At 36.4% G+C, this 16,550-nt stretch overlaps 1 long non-coding RNA gene and 1 pseudogene across 1 annotated transcript; both read left to right on the top strand.

Moving 5' to 3' along the window:
• The first annotated feature begins 159 nt into the window (after positions 1–159).
• On the top strand, positions 160–1,514 carry LOC132912542 (uncharacterized). Its single transcript, XR_009659232.1, has 3 exons — positions 160–525; positions 885–944; positions 1,035–1,514. It is a non-coding gene; the product is annotated as an uncharacterized LOC132912542 (long non-coding RNA).
• Positions 1,515–3,991: 2,477 nt separating this feature from the next.
• On the top strand, positions 3,992–16,222 carry LOC132912751 (uncharacterized; annotated as a pseudogene).
• The last annotated feature ends 328 nt before the right edge of the window (positions 16,223–16,550 follow it).

Genomic DNA, 16,550 nt, shown 5'->3' with positions numbered 1-16,550 from the left:
CATTTAATTATCAAAGAAGTACTTTCCATCCATCTTAATTGCCATACACCGCTAAAAGAGCAAATTCCAAAGGAAGAATGAAAGAAAGTCAACATCTTGAAAAAGGCGTTCACGCTGTGAGTCTGGTGTACGCACGAACAGCTGGAATCTCCTCCAGTCACCAGCGGGATCCATTCAGAATCACCGACGCGACAGCTGAAGGACGTTGTTTTCCTACGACAAATTACGCGCGCGTTTGCCGCTTTCGACGCGCAGCGTCGACGCGTGTGCGTCCTCCTGTGTTGTCTACACACACCAACACACAACGTACGCACACCATAACGCTGACCTACCCCACTGAGAATCGTGTTTCAATACAGAAACCGAAAACCATATCATTATGTTGAAGCTCGTAGCAAACTTTCGTAGCAAATGCGCGCGCGCAATCGACTAACCTTTGCGAGGGCCAGTTAGCGCGTTTCACAGGTGTGTGTTAATACACGTGATAATCGAGCACGCGTGCCGCTAAGAAAACATTTTTCTGTAGTAAGATTTTCTTTGATTCATCGATACGGTGGTTTTATTCTTTAATAGTGTGGTTCTGGACGGATTTATTGTGATTTGGAGTAAGAATGATGAAGAGTTTGGATGCGTACGTATAGTGTAAATCGACTTTCTGCTTTAGAGGTTATGTTTATTGAATCTTATTAAGAATTAATCTGTTTAATTCTAAATGGATTTGTTTTGATTTTGGGTAAGATGGATGGAATGTTTGGAGTAAGAATGACGGAGAATTTGAATGTGTACGTATAATGTAAGTCGACTTTGTGTTCTAGAGTTTACGTTTACTGTGTCTTATTAAAAATTTAGCGTATTAATTTTGGATGGGTTTATTATGAGTTTAGGTAAGATCGATGGAGTGTTTGGAGTAAGAATGACGGAGAGTTTAGATGCATACATATATTGTAAGTTGACTTTGTATTTTAGAAGTTGTGCTTATTGAATCTTACTAAGAATTGATGTAATTAATTTCGAATGGGTTTATTGTGATTCAGGTAAGATCGAAGGGATGTTTGGATGTGTACATATGATGTAAATTGACTCTGTATCTTGGGGGTTATGTCGAGTGAAGTTAGTAGTTTATCGGCCTCTGATCGTCTCCAAAAAATCACGTTTCGTGCTCGCAACCAACAATTGCACAATACGATTTCGCGGTTTCATTGCGGTGCTTACAGGTTGAGGATTTTTCAAAGAAGTTGCGTTATACTCCTTCTACTCTTACTCGACATGTAAGTACCATATGTAGGTCACTCTATTCTATGCAGTTTTATCATAGAAAATATTGAAATTTTTCAAGGTTTCACAATATAGTTCTATTTATAGATATATAACAAGGAATACCAAATCATTTAAAATCATTCTACTATATATGTTCTTCATCGAAAAATTGTATTCTATTTTCTACTAGGAAGCATGTTAAATTAACAGTGTTGCGGGTAAACTATGATTACCAAACAAATATTATGTTTCTTTACTGTGAGGCTTACAATGGTTTCCCATAATTTTTTATTATAAGGATTATAATGTCGATTAATGGAAACAGTCACAAATCGATTCAGGGTGAACAATCTTCATCAGCTAGGATACCATAATGCGTAACTCTTTAACATGAGAATTATAATATTAGTTGATTGATGAAAACAATTCCAAATCGGTTAGGCCCGAGAAACGAGGAACGAACAATTGGCGAATGCGGGGCAAAATTGACCACGTTGGTTACATAATGGGCCTCCTCGAGCTTCGTCAAATGGTGGGCAGTACGAGTATTTAGATGAGTTGACTCCAATTGGCGTACGTACCGTGAGAATCCAGTATCTAGCGCGTGGACCGTGTGTGAACCAGTCAGTCGAGGAAGAAAAATGGGTGAACTAATCATGCAAATTGGGTACAAAGTTACGTAATTCTGTTCTATCTCTATCCACCCGTCCGTTGGAATCTCGAACATCAGACGTCCACTAATAGTCGCTTGCATTTGCAGTAATTAACTATTTCTCCATCGAAATTAGATCGACGTTGACTCGTAAGCGTTTTGTAATTGAAATATTGTTTTTGGTATCCGTACTGGCTTCGTTGCTAGTTCCTTGTCCCACTTCTGAAACTAGATTAATTGATTCCACCACTAGGTAATCGGTCTAATTATTCGAGCGTTATAACTTTCTTGGAGCTGTTAATATTTAATCGAGCAATTAGAGAATTAAATTCGGCAAGGGATATAGCTATTTCTGTACATATTACAGAAGAAATCCTCTTCTGATTTTGCGGTATACATAGACTTAGAAATATTAAGGATCCTTCCAAATTCTCAAACTTAAATAAATTAAAGTCTTTAAATGGATTCAGTAAGTCAAAAACTATTAAACCAAGTTAATTTCATTCGTAGGATAACACAGTCACTAGCTTCAGTTCCATTGGAAACTATTTAGGGATCAGATTCTGATTAGGTTTAAGCTAAATATTATCCAGCTTTCAACTTTGACTTTCACAGCCAAGCAATTAAAACTGCTGTATTGAGTTTGAATCGCATTACTTTTCACAACCCAAATTTTTGTTATTCGTAACGAATACCTTAAAAATTAGAAACAAAAACAATCTGCTATACTGAACAAATTTATACTTGTTATACAAGAACAAGAAAATTGTTTGGTTTTGGTTCAGGCTTGAAATCGTATTCGCATTGCCACAACATTCATTTCTCAATTAGAATTTTGGAAGCGACGACCATCCTAAAACTCTTAAGCAAAGATGCGCTGGATGTGTAACGTCGAAAAATGCTGGAAAAATCAGACAGACGTGTAGGACCGTGGTCTGGCTCACGGGGCAGATTTGAGTGAGGAACGGAAGAGGAGGTTCGGAACGATTATGCAGCACGACACGGTGCCCAACAAGGAGAGACAAGGAGATGGAGAGAAAAAGAGAAGGAGTGCACGATGCACACGCTGCGAGCAATGTGCGAGGCTTCGCGCGGCCGTCAATTACGATTAATTAGAGCGGAGACTGACAGCGGACGCAGCGACGGCTACTTAATACTTTAACTTGTCCCCAACCCTCCACCCGTTCACTTCCTCCGTCGTCGTCGACGGTGACGAATCGACCGAGAGCTCCGTTCGTTTCGTTCATCGTAAACTATCGTGTATATATCCCTTTTTGCCTTTTTCTCTTCGATGTTCCCTCCATTCACGAAACGTGAGATCTCTGTTACGTCCTTGTTCGCGGCAGGGAAAAAGTCACCATCCAGGAAATTCAAGCTTCTGGCTTGGGGCCACGCGTGCTCTCGTAATAGGACAGTTTGTTCCTTGTAAAATCATTCCTTTCCTTTTCTTGAAATTCTATTTCTATTGCGTTCTTTCGGTTGTAAGGAAAAGTCTAAGGGAATAAAATACGGGCTCATTACATAAATAGATAGATAGATAGTTTTATTTCAGCCTGGCGGCCTTGAAACAAGACTTGGATTACAATTCCTCAGTTTATTACAGTATTTAAAAGGCTAAAATACACGTAGAATACTCTTTGTTCGTTAACGATCACAGAAAGATGCAATTGTAGCTTTTTAACATTAGAAAATGTCTCATGCTTGAACAAGATATGAAAAATTTCTCACAGGAATGCAGGATCTTTTTAATGTGCTCTTGAAAGACTAGAAATTCCCTTTTTCGCTAAAATTATAAAGATAATATAGCAATATGAAAATTTCAGCACCGCAACAGGGTTAAATTCGTTTTGATATTTGTATCGTATGAAATGAATTTGTAGAATGTTTTTGGTATTTTTTTTTGTACCAGGTATAAATAGTTTGAGGTTTGTGGTACTTGAAATTAAAATCAAATTTTGGAGATTGATTTATCAGTGTCTTGATAGAAATACTATTTGCTATAGGATTGACTTTTTAGAGAATGACAGATACTTCATGCCAATGGATTAATAATTTTTGACTATAAAAGTAGATGTTGATACAATGGAGCATCACCCATCTGAATCTGATTGTTACGTTAGACATTGAACATAGGAGAATAATTTTATTATATTATATAAGAGTTCACGTTCACATAAGTAGATTCAATCAGTAGGTGTTTAGTTACTCGAGTATTAAATAAAATCTTGTTCCAGTAAAACGAATTCTACTTTATACACGTAATCTAAATCTACTCCTATTAATTAATACTTATCTATTAAATGTAGAATTGATATTTGCAATTACAGGATAACGTGTAAAAGTAGTTATCGAAATGAAATATTAACACCATAAGATAAACCATCAAAGCACCCCAATCTGTCGTTAGATTGACGAAGGAAGTGAGAATTAATGACAATTAGTTAGCAGAAACATCAGAGTCTCTCGACTTTGAGCGTTGAACAAGTCGAATCTAATAAGAAGTTGTCGGTGTACACACTTCGTAACAACCGTAATTAATTATATAATATCGTGATCTACGTTAGAAAGAGAGAACTCGCTGCATTATTAAACAGCAACAATTAAAACGAAGAATTAATTCAGAATATTGCGGATGCGCCGTTTCACGGTTTCAGGCATACGTTCGTTACGCATCGCATCGACTTTATATTAATAAGTATGATGTTCTGCTCGTTTGTAAGACGTAAAATCATTAATCAAAGCTACAATTATATATACGTTGGCACCATTTTATAAGTTACCAACCGTAGCGCGAAAACTATTTATTTTTCCAATACCGTAGCAACAACACGGCTTCATATTGAGATTATATTTTATCAGGTGTTTCATTACGAAAAAGAAAACATTACAAACGTATGAAAATTTATTTATAGCCATTCACGAAGGTCTTCGTACACCTTATTCCTTCATATACCTTCGTATACGAAGGCCATTTTCATTCACTATATGGTATAGTGGTTATCTTATCACGTAACGGATATGTTCAGAGATTTATTTAAGTTTAGCAAGAAAAGATAACGAAAATTTTGTTTAAATAAAAATAACGCTTTTATAAGACTCGCGAAGGCTTTCACGATTGACCTTTCTTATTTTTTCATGCTGACAATAGGAAAAACAATTTTATCATTATCAGTATGTTGCTGTAATTGTGTCGGTGAAGTAGAAAATGGTCAATAACAATTCAATTGATTTAACAATCTAATTTTCACATTATCGGCATCATCGTTATGTCAGTGAAGTGGCAAAATCTGTCAAGTATGAATTAGTTATGTAGCCAATAGCAATGTAATCAATTTAATAATTTAATATCGACAAACAATCGTCTTCTGAAGTAATCACAAGCGGAAGCTTTGATCGGAAGTTGTGGAAGTAGGGAAAGAAGAAGGAGGGCGAAAACGTATTTGAATGATTGTGCTCGTTGTCGGTCTCCTTCGCTAATTGAGCCATTGTCTAGGTCCGGTTAGGCACGTCTAAAAGCCTAATGGCCGTTTCCTAGAGACGCGCCAGTCCGAATACAGAACGAATTAGAATAATTCGTTCCGTCTGGCTGCGTCACTAGATCGCGCAACGACGTTCGTCGCCGGTTAGACGAAACCTGTCTTCTCTTTTCCTCCATTCGCTAAGAATTAATCGTTCTACTTTAATTTTTACTAACCTAACCTATCCCTTTTTTATTTCCTTCCTCATCAAGTACACGGAGTTTTAAAAGGCTATTCTGGGTGATATCTAGCTTAAACATAACCTAAACTTGTCCTCCCGCAATTGCAAAGAATCGATGGGTAGTTTTGATTAAGCCAAATCTAACCTAAACCTAAAGCAATTATAATTCAAACCTAAGCTCAAAGATGATGTAAACCTAATTGAAACTTGTTCTCTTGCTACTCTGGTTACTAAGAATCAGTGGTTCCGCTTTAATTTTGACGCTTAACCTCCATTTCACCGACGTGCACCACGTGTATTACGTATTTTTTGTAAACATCACTTTTATCCGGCCACGCGGATGTTTTCCATTAAAACGAATCGCATAGCGAAAACTTTTTATTGTTCGCCGGTTCTTCCTGTTTCGACGTATTCGAACGTATTTTATACGACAAAAAACAGCATCCAGTAGGTAAATATCTTTCGAATCTCGCCATGGAAACGATCAATAGAAACGAGGTTTGCCGTAATAATAGATGCTTCAATAGATTGTGTGTTTCCAATACAAAGAAACATTGTACATACATAGTGTCTTCTTTCGTATTATATGTATATTTACCTTCATTACTCGTTTTGCGGTTCTAGATTCAATATCAATATAAAATTATATTTATTATTAATTCATATGAATATAAAACTGCTTTTAATATATTTTAGGAAAATATTAACCTAACACTGAAACTGTAAGACAGTAAAGAAACTGTAAAGAAACTAAAGTAAAGAAACTGTAAGAAATCTTACATATTTTCATAATATTAAGAAATTTGTTAACAGTAAAAATACACGATTGGGTCAAAAACGATCAAAACAATATGTTTCTTTTGTTCGTTATTCTGTGAAATAATAGTAACCTTCTTCATTTCATCTTATTTTCTACACGACTTATTGCAACTGTCTACCACAATAATAACGCTAAAAGTATCTAAAAACTTCGTTCTCGTCCATTATAATACCAAACAAGCAAGAAAATGTTAATCGATAAAAGTTCTTGGAAGCGTTCTTGGAAAAGTCCTCGGCGAGGAACGGGTCTCCCTTTTAATTTTTAATTTCATTACGGATTCTCGAGCAGCCCCATAATGGCCTCGATACGCCATAGGCCATCTGCCACGATCTCGAAGGATCTGTATCTACATACCGATCGAATATAATCGATCAGGATCGATCAGCGGAACATCATCTAGCTGACTGGTCGTCGAACGATCGGCCGGTTTCGCTCGTAAGCCGTGTAATCATGCTACGATCGAATTTACATGGCAAATTGCGCGAATCAGCGGATCGAACGTTTTCTTCCTGTTATCCAGCCGGAACAACGGCGGATTCATTTGTGTAAACACTAACCTCCGCGTTTACGGAAACGTTCGACTGTTGCTAAAGCGGAGAAACTGTTTCAATAAAACGAAAAATCAATGAAAAAATCTTCACTCGTACCTCTATCATCTTCAGTCTGTCATTTGTGTTCTACGATTTAATCCTGCTGCACTTTTCTAAATCATTTTTTAATCCAATTGTATTTTTCTAACATAAAAAATATCTCGAATTTGAGAAAAATACCAACGAAATTCTTATTGCTAATATATACATGACTTTTTGTTTCGATTCTATGTTAAACACCTTCCTAAAACAGATCCTCTTTATCTCTTGAAATAATGCGGACAGAGTTAAAAAGGTTTGATCTTCCTAGGAAGACCAGATATAATTATGATGCAAAAGGGAGAACGGTTGGGGGGAGGGGGGCAGTGTTGCGTTTCGTGATCGTGATTGCTGAATAAGATTTTTTCCAGGGAGAGCCGGAGGTGGGAATCTTACGGGCGTTGCGATAAGGCACACATTAATTGAAGAACAACATCCGGCATGGAGCCGGTGGCCGACGTCGTGACATCATTGTCTACGACAGAACGAAAATGGAATTAAACGAAGCACCATCGGCCTGAGCCGATTCAAAGCAAAGGGTAATTTTAGAGTGATAGCATTAGCGAGAATTTCTCGCTGGTATCGACCATTTCAAAAGAAGTCGATCCAATGTTCAACCCATTTTTTCCTCGATTGTTTAGTAATCAAATGGACAACGTTCTCTATCACATATTTTAAATTCTTAGTCTTTTACGATCGAAGAACAGTTTATAGGTGTTAATGCAAATATTAACTCAAAGAGTAGAGTTTCATTCGAAAATAGGCTTATTCTAGTATAATATTCTTTCTCAAGTGTTCTTTCGTCGTTCAACGGCCAAATAAAAACTAATATGTAAGAAACGATCCCAGTTATATATTTTTAATTTTTAATAATGAAAAATCGATGCATTGTTGCTTTGAACGAACGAATATTCTTTTTTAAGTTTTATTTTATCGTTTAGTGATCAAATTAGAATTAATGTCTATGTAATAAAGAATGTTCATTGGATATAATAGAAACATCAATTTGGAGAGAGTATCGCTCAATTATAATTTGAAATAATTTAATAATTTCTATTTCACGTGAATAGAATTACGGCATATAATACGAAATGAATAATGAAAATTTGAAAGATCAAATTCATCGCTCAAATTGATCCTAGTTACTGTTATTTTGCCAACGATCGATTATAAGCCAATGGAGCTTGTCCACCTGTCGTGTTCGATGAGAACGCAATTCTGACCCGGCGGCGGAACTAATAGCTTCGACGAAGGACTACTCGTAACAGTCTGCGCGTTTAATTAGATAGAAGGAATATTATAACGAGGTGAACACGCGTTTATATGTGTACATGAGTCACATACTATAAGTAGTAGACAGCATAGCATTAATAGATAGTATCACACTGCAGTAGTTAATATAGTAGATAGCATCATATTGCAAAATTCGACGATTTGTTAAGAAAATGAAAGATAGATTACAACTACCAGATATTATTCTCCAAAGCCGAAAAAGAGAAGGTCAATAAATACTTCCCATGCCTGGAACACCTTAAAAGAAGATTCAACATCGGCGAGGGCCAAGTTTTGCCCGTGGTCTTGGGCAGTAGAGGGACCATAACGCCATTAGATTTCCATCGATTGTCAAAATTATCATCTGAACACAATTAATCTGAACTATTATAATAATCGAAGAAGTTCAGAATATACCAAAATGGACTTCCACGTTTTATCATAAAAAAGAAAAAAATAAATATAACGTTACTTACAAGTACCAGGGTCCAAAGAATTTGTAATTTCCACTAATCGCCAAATCTTTCACCAATTTCTATCAAAATACCCACACCAATGAAAATATCTATGAAACTAATGGAATCTGTCAGAAGTAAAAAATCTACTAATATACCAATCTCTTGCATCCTACGAATAAATTTTGAAGCCAAAAACGAGTACGCAAAACGTATTCTTCCCTGGCGAATACTGCCCCTAAATGTTCCGTGCAAGAAACGTAATGGCCAAACGCGTGGCAAAAAGACGTAAACGTGCAAATGGCGAGAGAGAGATAAGAATAGAAGTATCTGGAGCGGGCACCAGGTCTGAGTGCTCCGTTTTACGATCTTCCTTCGGCCGACAGGAGCCACACGATCGGTAGTCAGAGGATCCGGGGTTAAAGAAGGGAAAAAATATGAGGGAAGTCGATGACGATAAAGAAGAGAAGAAGAGGTGGAGTAGAGGCTTGCTAGAACGAATGGCTGTGCCAAATTAACCGTGATTTATGAACACGGCTGGCCAATATTCCATTCTATTAACATCGCATTATCCGTCCGTCAAATTACACGCCAACGACCCAGTTTTTCAGGAGCCGGTCCTGGCACAAAGTAATCTTTGCATTCATGGCTTCGTTATCTCGAGATCATTTGCTTTCTGTGAGTACGTTGTTATTTCATTGATTTTTTTATAGATATATTATTTTAGATAGATTATTTTATTATACATATTATTCTGTCATGTATTATTTATTATCGATTATTCATATTGATCATCCTTGTTGTAATTTCATTTATTTATTTTATCTTTGTTAGTTTGGAGAAGTTATTAAAATTGTTTTAATGAAGCGATATCTGTCGTTAATTTTCTTTACGCGTATAACAAGTTCGAATGTTAAGAATTTTTGTATGATTTTTGTACTTCAGCTTCTCTTAACAAACGAATATTTAACTGGGTCAGTATTAATCAGATAATTAGATTTGTTATACAATTTAACTATTCTTTTCACTCTAATCCATAATATTTCAGAAATTACTCGTTACAGTGAAAGAAATACTAAATCTTTGCGTAGCCAAATAAACCAAAAATAATCCAGGGATTTAAAACGAAGCGGAAAAAGAATATTTTTTTTTTATTAATACAACGTATTTTCAAAATAACTATCGCATAGCATTTGCCAACAAAAATAACATATTTCATGAACGTTTTGGTCGTATCAGTTCGCAAACGATAAACGACGCCTACGATCACGATAACAAAGGTTTACGATTTTATTTCAAAATGAATATTTTCGAGGAAACATTTATATGCAAAGGTAAAAATCAAATTTCATTGATTGTGATTGTATTTACGGAATTCTATTTCTATTACATATATTCAAGTCTCCTTTATTTCTTATTCCTCTATAACGTATTATAAATTGTTCATAAGCAAAGTTTGCAAATTTAACATTACATTAATTTCTTATTAATCGTTTCAATTTAACATTTTGCACGATCATCGAATAATATTAATAAATTGGCAAATTACAATTTTCAACTTTTGCAATTTATCAAATTTATCTGTAAAATCCCATTTATTTCGTTTCCAAACATCCATAGTGATTAGTAATATTAATAGCACGGACAAGGTCGTCTGTGTTAATACTTCGTAACTAGTATAGTCCTTCGTTAATAATATTAATATTAATTCTGTAACAGGATCCTGGTAAAATAAATTAAGTAGTTAAGGTGCTATGGAGCCTCGGGAAGATGTCTAAAAAATGAGATAAATCTAACATTTTTTTTCACCTACAAGTATCTGATAAAGAATCAAGATCTTTATAGAAATCTTTAAGCAACATCTTAACTCTGTGTTCATCTTTTCCTAATTATTTAAAATCACAAAATCGCAGAATGGCACAGTATTATCCGACTCCGTATCCAGCAGAACCTTATTTACTTGGACCAAAGGGCAAATGTGATTGGATCGTAAAAGGTACAAAATTTTTGTGCGAACTTATACAGAAATATACTATCTTTAACGTAGCATATAATTTTTCCATAATTTTGAAAAATAGGAAAAATAAGAAAATGACGGCTTTGTTAAGACTAAAATTTTATTTCCCGCTGAGGGAAATCAACTTTAAACATTTATAAAAATTAAGGTATCAACAAAATTATATGGTATATTCTAGATAATGTTACGCAAAATATCGTGCAAAAGTTTCAAGTTAATCGGATGAAGAATTTCGTGGATCTACTGAGTGGAAAGTCGAAAAGTAAAATTTCGAGAACGCGTTTGAAGTTTGAAGTTAATCTTGTGGCTAAAATAAAAGAATGTACTCGTATTCATCGTTATAACTTCGCCGTTTCCTAAAATTTCAAAATACTCTTTTATCACAGTATTCTATGCGCATGAAGCTCAAAAGAAAAAAAAAGAAGAAGAAAATGCAAAAAGAAATATTTCGATACTTTGCGGCCAACATGGTTGCATACCATCTTAAAATACGAAACAGAACATAGACTAAATTTACTTGACTCACGAACGGCATAATTATCGAGCTAAACCACACCGAAATTTTCCAGTTTTCCTTTCCGGTTACCGTTCCAAGGTGTACAGGTATCCGATGTAGCACGATCGATCACCGATCGACACTTTATAGCCTGGGATAGGCATGGTGTACAATGTTGCACTCTATTGGTTGGCTACATATCGCAACATTATACGTAGATGCGGCGAGCATCGAGTTGCAGGCTGCAATGCGTGCACACGTTTAATTAATTCGCTCGTACGCGCGCCGTGCGAGTCTCATTCCCTGGCATAGTTGGACGAAATTTTCCCAAACGAGCGAACAAGTACTTATTTCACGTTTCGAACCAGGAAAATTGTCGGTGTTAATTGCTGACATACTATACAGCGGATGATCAATAGTTCAGATTAAGATCAAGGATGATATGGATGATGTAATAACGAGTCAATTTTGACGATTAATTGGAATTTGGACGGTTTTAATATTTATGAAGTAGCGACGATCGATTTCTCCGTCGCGTACTAACACCATGGGAAAATTATCGATGGTGCGTGAGGTAACACTGATGATATTCCTTCTCTGTAAGTTAAAAAGTTAAAAGATGGTAGCGTAAATAACGAGACTTAATATCAGGAAATACCTGTTCGCAAGATTGCTGATAACTGTAATTATTCCGTATGAAACGTAGGAAAGTACCATATTACACTGCAAGACTAAGACGTAACCGAGAAAATGACTATGAAATAATTAATGATAAGTAGGAAATACCAAGAACTAAATGCAAACCTTCTTGGGGTTATTCCTCTATCAAGTTACAGAGAAAGCTAAATTTCTAATGAAACAGCTGAGCTTCGTCTGTCAATAAAACCTTGTAAATTCTTCAATAACCGAAATCTAGATTGTATTGTATTCTTGATAGGATATTAGGAGAATTATTTATTGCATAGCTTTCTGATATGTATATGTCCTTCCGGTTAAACATCAAATATATCAATTAAACAGAAAGATCTATATCACATTGATCAGCAAATAAACAAGTAAGTAGGAAAGAGGAAAAAGTTATTAAAACGCTCTTATTATATATATTCGATGATATAACGATTCTATAAAGACACGATTTCTCCAAATTTCTTCCTAGATACTGTGAGCTTCCTTTGACTCAACGCATCCTTAAAATTTACTCATCAGCTCACAAAACCCTTCCAAACACCCGGAGGTAACGTGGGTGGAGGACAATAATATCCACGTGCACGAAGGCGAGCACACGAAGCAAGCAAGAAAATAAACAAATGAGTAAGAAAGAAAGAAAGAAAGAAGAGGCGGTTGGACAAGGCGCATCGCGTACGCACGCGTAGCTCGTGTCCGGTCAGCCGTTAAGAAGGAAGCTTCAGGCCGATGTCGAAGATAAGACCGGGGACGTGTCCCTCTGTGCGTGGCATTCTGCCGGAGAAATGGTACCGAAGTTCGGGGACCAACGAGTGTGCCGGGCCCTCACGTAATCCACGGATACGTCGCGACGAATTTGTACGTCTGCCCAATGAGCCAGAAGCCACCCTGCGTTAGCCTCGTTTCGCGTTCACCGTTCTTCTCCTCTTTTCGGACCGTTCCACCGTACGTACCTCGCCTACTGCTTATATACCTATATGTATACGAGTATATATATATATATATATATACTCTTATATATCTTATATATCTATATATATTCTTTTACACATATCATATATATATATATCTTTTATATAGATTTATGTGTGTATGTGTGTATGTATGTAGGAGGAGAAGCCACGAAACTGGGCCCATCCACCTTCAAAATGGCTACCGTCTCCACGTCGGTGGACAACCGATGTAAACTACAAGCGCTCCTCTCGAACACAAGCTGCCTCGTCGATCCCTTGTCGATCGCGTAGCCGGTTTTTTCGATTTCTTCAAAGTGGCAACGCTTACTTTTCGGGAAGACGTCGATAGATCTTGAGCATAGGATGATAGAGAGAGAGAGAGAGAGAGAGAGAGAGATTTCTTTGATCGGTACGACGACGGCTCGTTTCTGACAACACTGGGTTTGGGTTGGTTGAGTTGGTTAGGTTGTTGGCATTGATAGAGATTGGAGCTTTTAGAAGACTTTCATTTAACGTTTTGCGTATGTACGTTTTTTGTAACGTACGTTGAGTGGAGTTTAGTGGGTTTTTTAATAGGAAATGTACTAATACTAGAGTTACTGACCTTTAATATCTCAGTATATGACATACCCAGATCATTAAAATTCGACCAATCTTGTACTTAATCATATTTCTGGACTACAAGTGAATATTAATATTAGCAAAAACACTTGCATGTTTTTAGTAATTAAAAAAAAAATAGTCAATGTGCCGCCAAAAAATTCAGTCGTGTGGACAGTCATTAATTGACTTGGTAGTTTTAGTGTCACGGATAGCTTCTTATAGGAAGCGGCAAACCGTTTTATATTTCCTTCATTAAAAGAATCCCACTTTCGAATTATCAGAATTATCACCATGTAATCTCCACTTCCCAATACAAAAGAACATATATCAATGTTACTAAAAGGTATCTCTAAAAGTAATCACCTTACCTCCACATTAACCCAATTATATTAAACCATTAAAACCTCAAATTAAATCATTCAATCTCCTTATTTAAACCTCCTAATACCATCCCTAAAAAACCAACCAACCCTCTCAAACCATCAAACAACCTCACATCACTCAATCCTCTACCAAAGTCAGTTTCGGATAAGCTTCCCATGTATAATACTCGCATGGAACAACATCAAAATTCCAGGTACCATTGGTAGCATCGTAACGTCCGCGAACGATCGGAAAATCTGTCTATCGTTAAGAGTGGCGGGGGGGGGGGGGTTAGTACGGGGCGAGTAGAACGAAACGGTTCGAAAAGAGGAGTGACGAAGAGGAGTAGTGGAGTGCTGAGAGAGGGAGAGAGAAAGGAGAGCACGGAGCTCGTGTTTCCGGCCGGGTGAACAACAATGCCCGCAGACAAATGAGCATCCCGCCTCCATTGTTCGCTTCATCGGCACGGCGCAGCCTCTCTCTCCCCTGTTACCCACCCTGGTTCCGCTTACGCCCCCCCCAATGTCCCCCTCTCCTCGACCCCTCTTGCTGTCTCTCCCTTCACCCCGATGATCGAAGGTTCCACGTCCTCGTCCTCGTCCTCGTCATCGTCCTCGTCCTCGTCCTCGTTCTCCTCATCGTCGTCATCGTCCTCGCCATCCTCCTCATCGTCGTCGAACAGCCATAGCTGGGGGGTCCTCGATCAACCTGATGCGGGCCAACACCGATTAAACATCTCTGCTTCGTCGAATCTCCGTTAACGGGTATCCCCTCTCTGTGTCCCCGTGAAGAGGTAGGGTTCCCCATGGTGCTACTCGCTTTTGTCCAGAGTTCTACCGTGGTTCTTCTCTATTTTTACCCTCATTGTCTCCTCCGTGTGCGCTCCATGAAAATAACGCACGCCGATGTCCGGATGGAGGCGACGCGGATCTTGTCGATAGCCTCCAACATTTTGCTCACTTTCTTTATCTTCCTGGCTGTCTCTGTCTTGTCTTTTTTCGTTGTTTGTCAGGTTCAACGTTCAACCCTCTTGCGCTATTCAACTGTATAATATTACTAGTAGAATGCGGATGTCTAATTCATGTTCTTGTGGGTAGAATCGAAGAAACAATATCTATTTTATTAGATTCTCTTGTAATAACGAATTTCATAATAAAACTGGATTTCGCAAGTTACAAGTTATTTAATTATTCTATTTGACAATCAAAACTGTAAAGTTTTGAAAAAAAGAATTCTATCGTCGACAACTTATAACTTGCTATTGTCATTAGCTATGCACGAGGGATCTGTTAAATTTTTCAGTTTCTTCTACTTCCTCTTCCTGCTTCCTATTTGTAGTTTCTATAGTTTTTCTCCTTTTTTCCCGAATCGTTTGCTTGGTTATTTTGTATTGTTGTTGTGGATGTTTATTTAACTATCGAGCAACGTTACATGTTAAAAACGGATACGGAAGCGGAGAATTTGAATAAGTATCGAAGAAATCTATTTTTCCATCTGCTTCAGGTTTTCGTTGTTTTACTTTCATATTCTAATACGAAGGACTACGAGGCTATCCGTAAAATATGCTTCACTTGCGTTTAAAGGTTTGCTTTGAAGATTGAAAAAGTCATTTACTACTGTAATTGACTTTTTACTTACGATTTGCATTTCAAGTTGGTCAATCTCTTCAATCAAGATCAATCTTTTCATTCCTCTGGCAACAAAACTATTTAAGTTACTGCTACTTCCTAAATTTTTCAATTCTTTCCTCTTTGTTTATTTTTCAATCAAAATTATTTTATTTTGTTCTTATGAACCGTATTAACCTTCATTTCCATCATTTTTTACTGATTTAGAAATTAAAAAAAATTATTCAATTTTGCGGTAAATAGAATAAGAGATTAATGATATGTAGAAATAAATAGAGAAAGAAGATCGATAAAAGGTGAGAAATTGTACGAGGTTGAACGATCATTAATGTTAACCATTTATTGAAGAGAGACGAGGTATTTCATCGCGAAATTAATCGACTACAACAGCTAACTTTTATTATTAGTTAGATAAAATCAAGAGATCGTTGTTGTTCAATTGAATAAGCTGTGTGTTTATTAGACACGTGTCTATTAAAACACAACACCTGAATAAATCGAATCGTATGGATGTAAATTAATTATGATTGTATTTTGATTAACATTACGATACAGTTTGAATAACAATGTGAGAATGAAAATGCCGCAACGAGATTCCCTTAATAAATTTGGTTATAATATCCGTTCATTTCCGGCTGTAACGGTATACACTGCGAAACCTTATTTAAACAATTAAAATAGGTCTGCTCATAAAAATGACATCGTTATTCGCAAAGAATTCCCATTATATCCAAAAACTGACGTTGTTTCCGCACTTTCTCAAGTGTTACAAGTGTCACGTAATGCTTTATTATTTTTACTTCACACTTTTCCTTTCTAAATACTTATCATGGTGCACATATTTTCATGGGATTAATATTCTTTATAACGTTTGAAAACGAAGACTCTATTTTCAAATTTCTAATCTCATGTTTCTTAATAGATATAAAAGTTTTTAATTTTTTAAAGAACTATTCACTATATTCTAAACTTATCCATAAAAACTCATATTTTTGGGATCTGAAAATTACAGTCGTATAGTA

Source organism: Bombus pascuorum, chromosome 12 (assembly GCF_905332965.1).
Source record: "Bombus pascuorum chromosome 12, iyBomPasc1.1, whole genome shotgun sequence".
NCBI classification, from domain to species: Eukaryota; Metazoa; Arthropoda; class Insecta; order Hymenoptera; family Apidae; genus Bombus; species Bombus pascuorum.
This window is presented reverse-complemented; position numbering and strand designations above follow the sequence as displayed.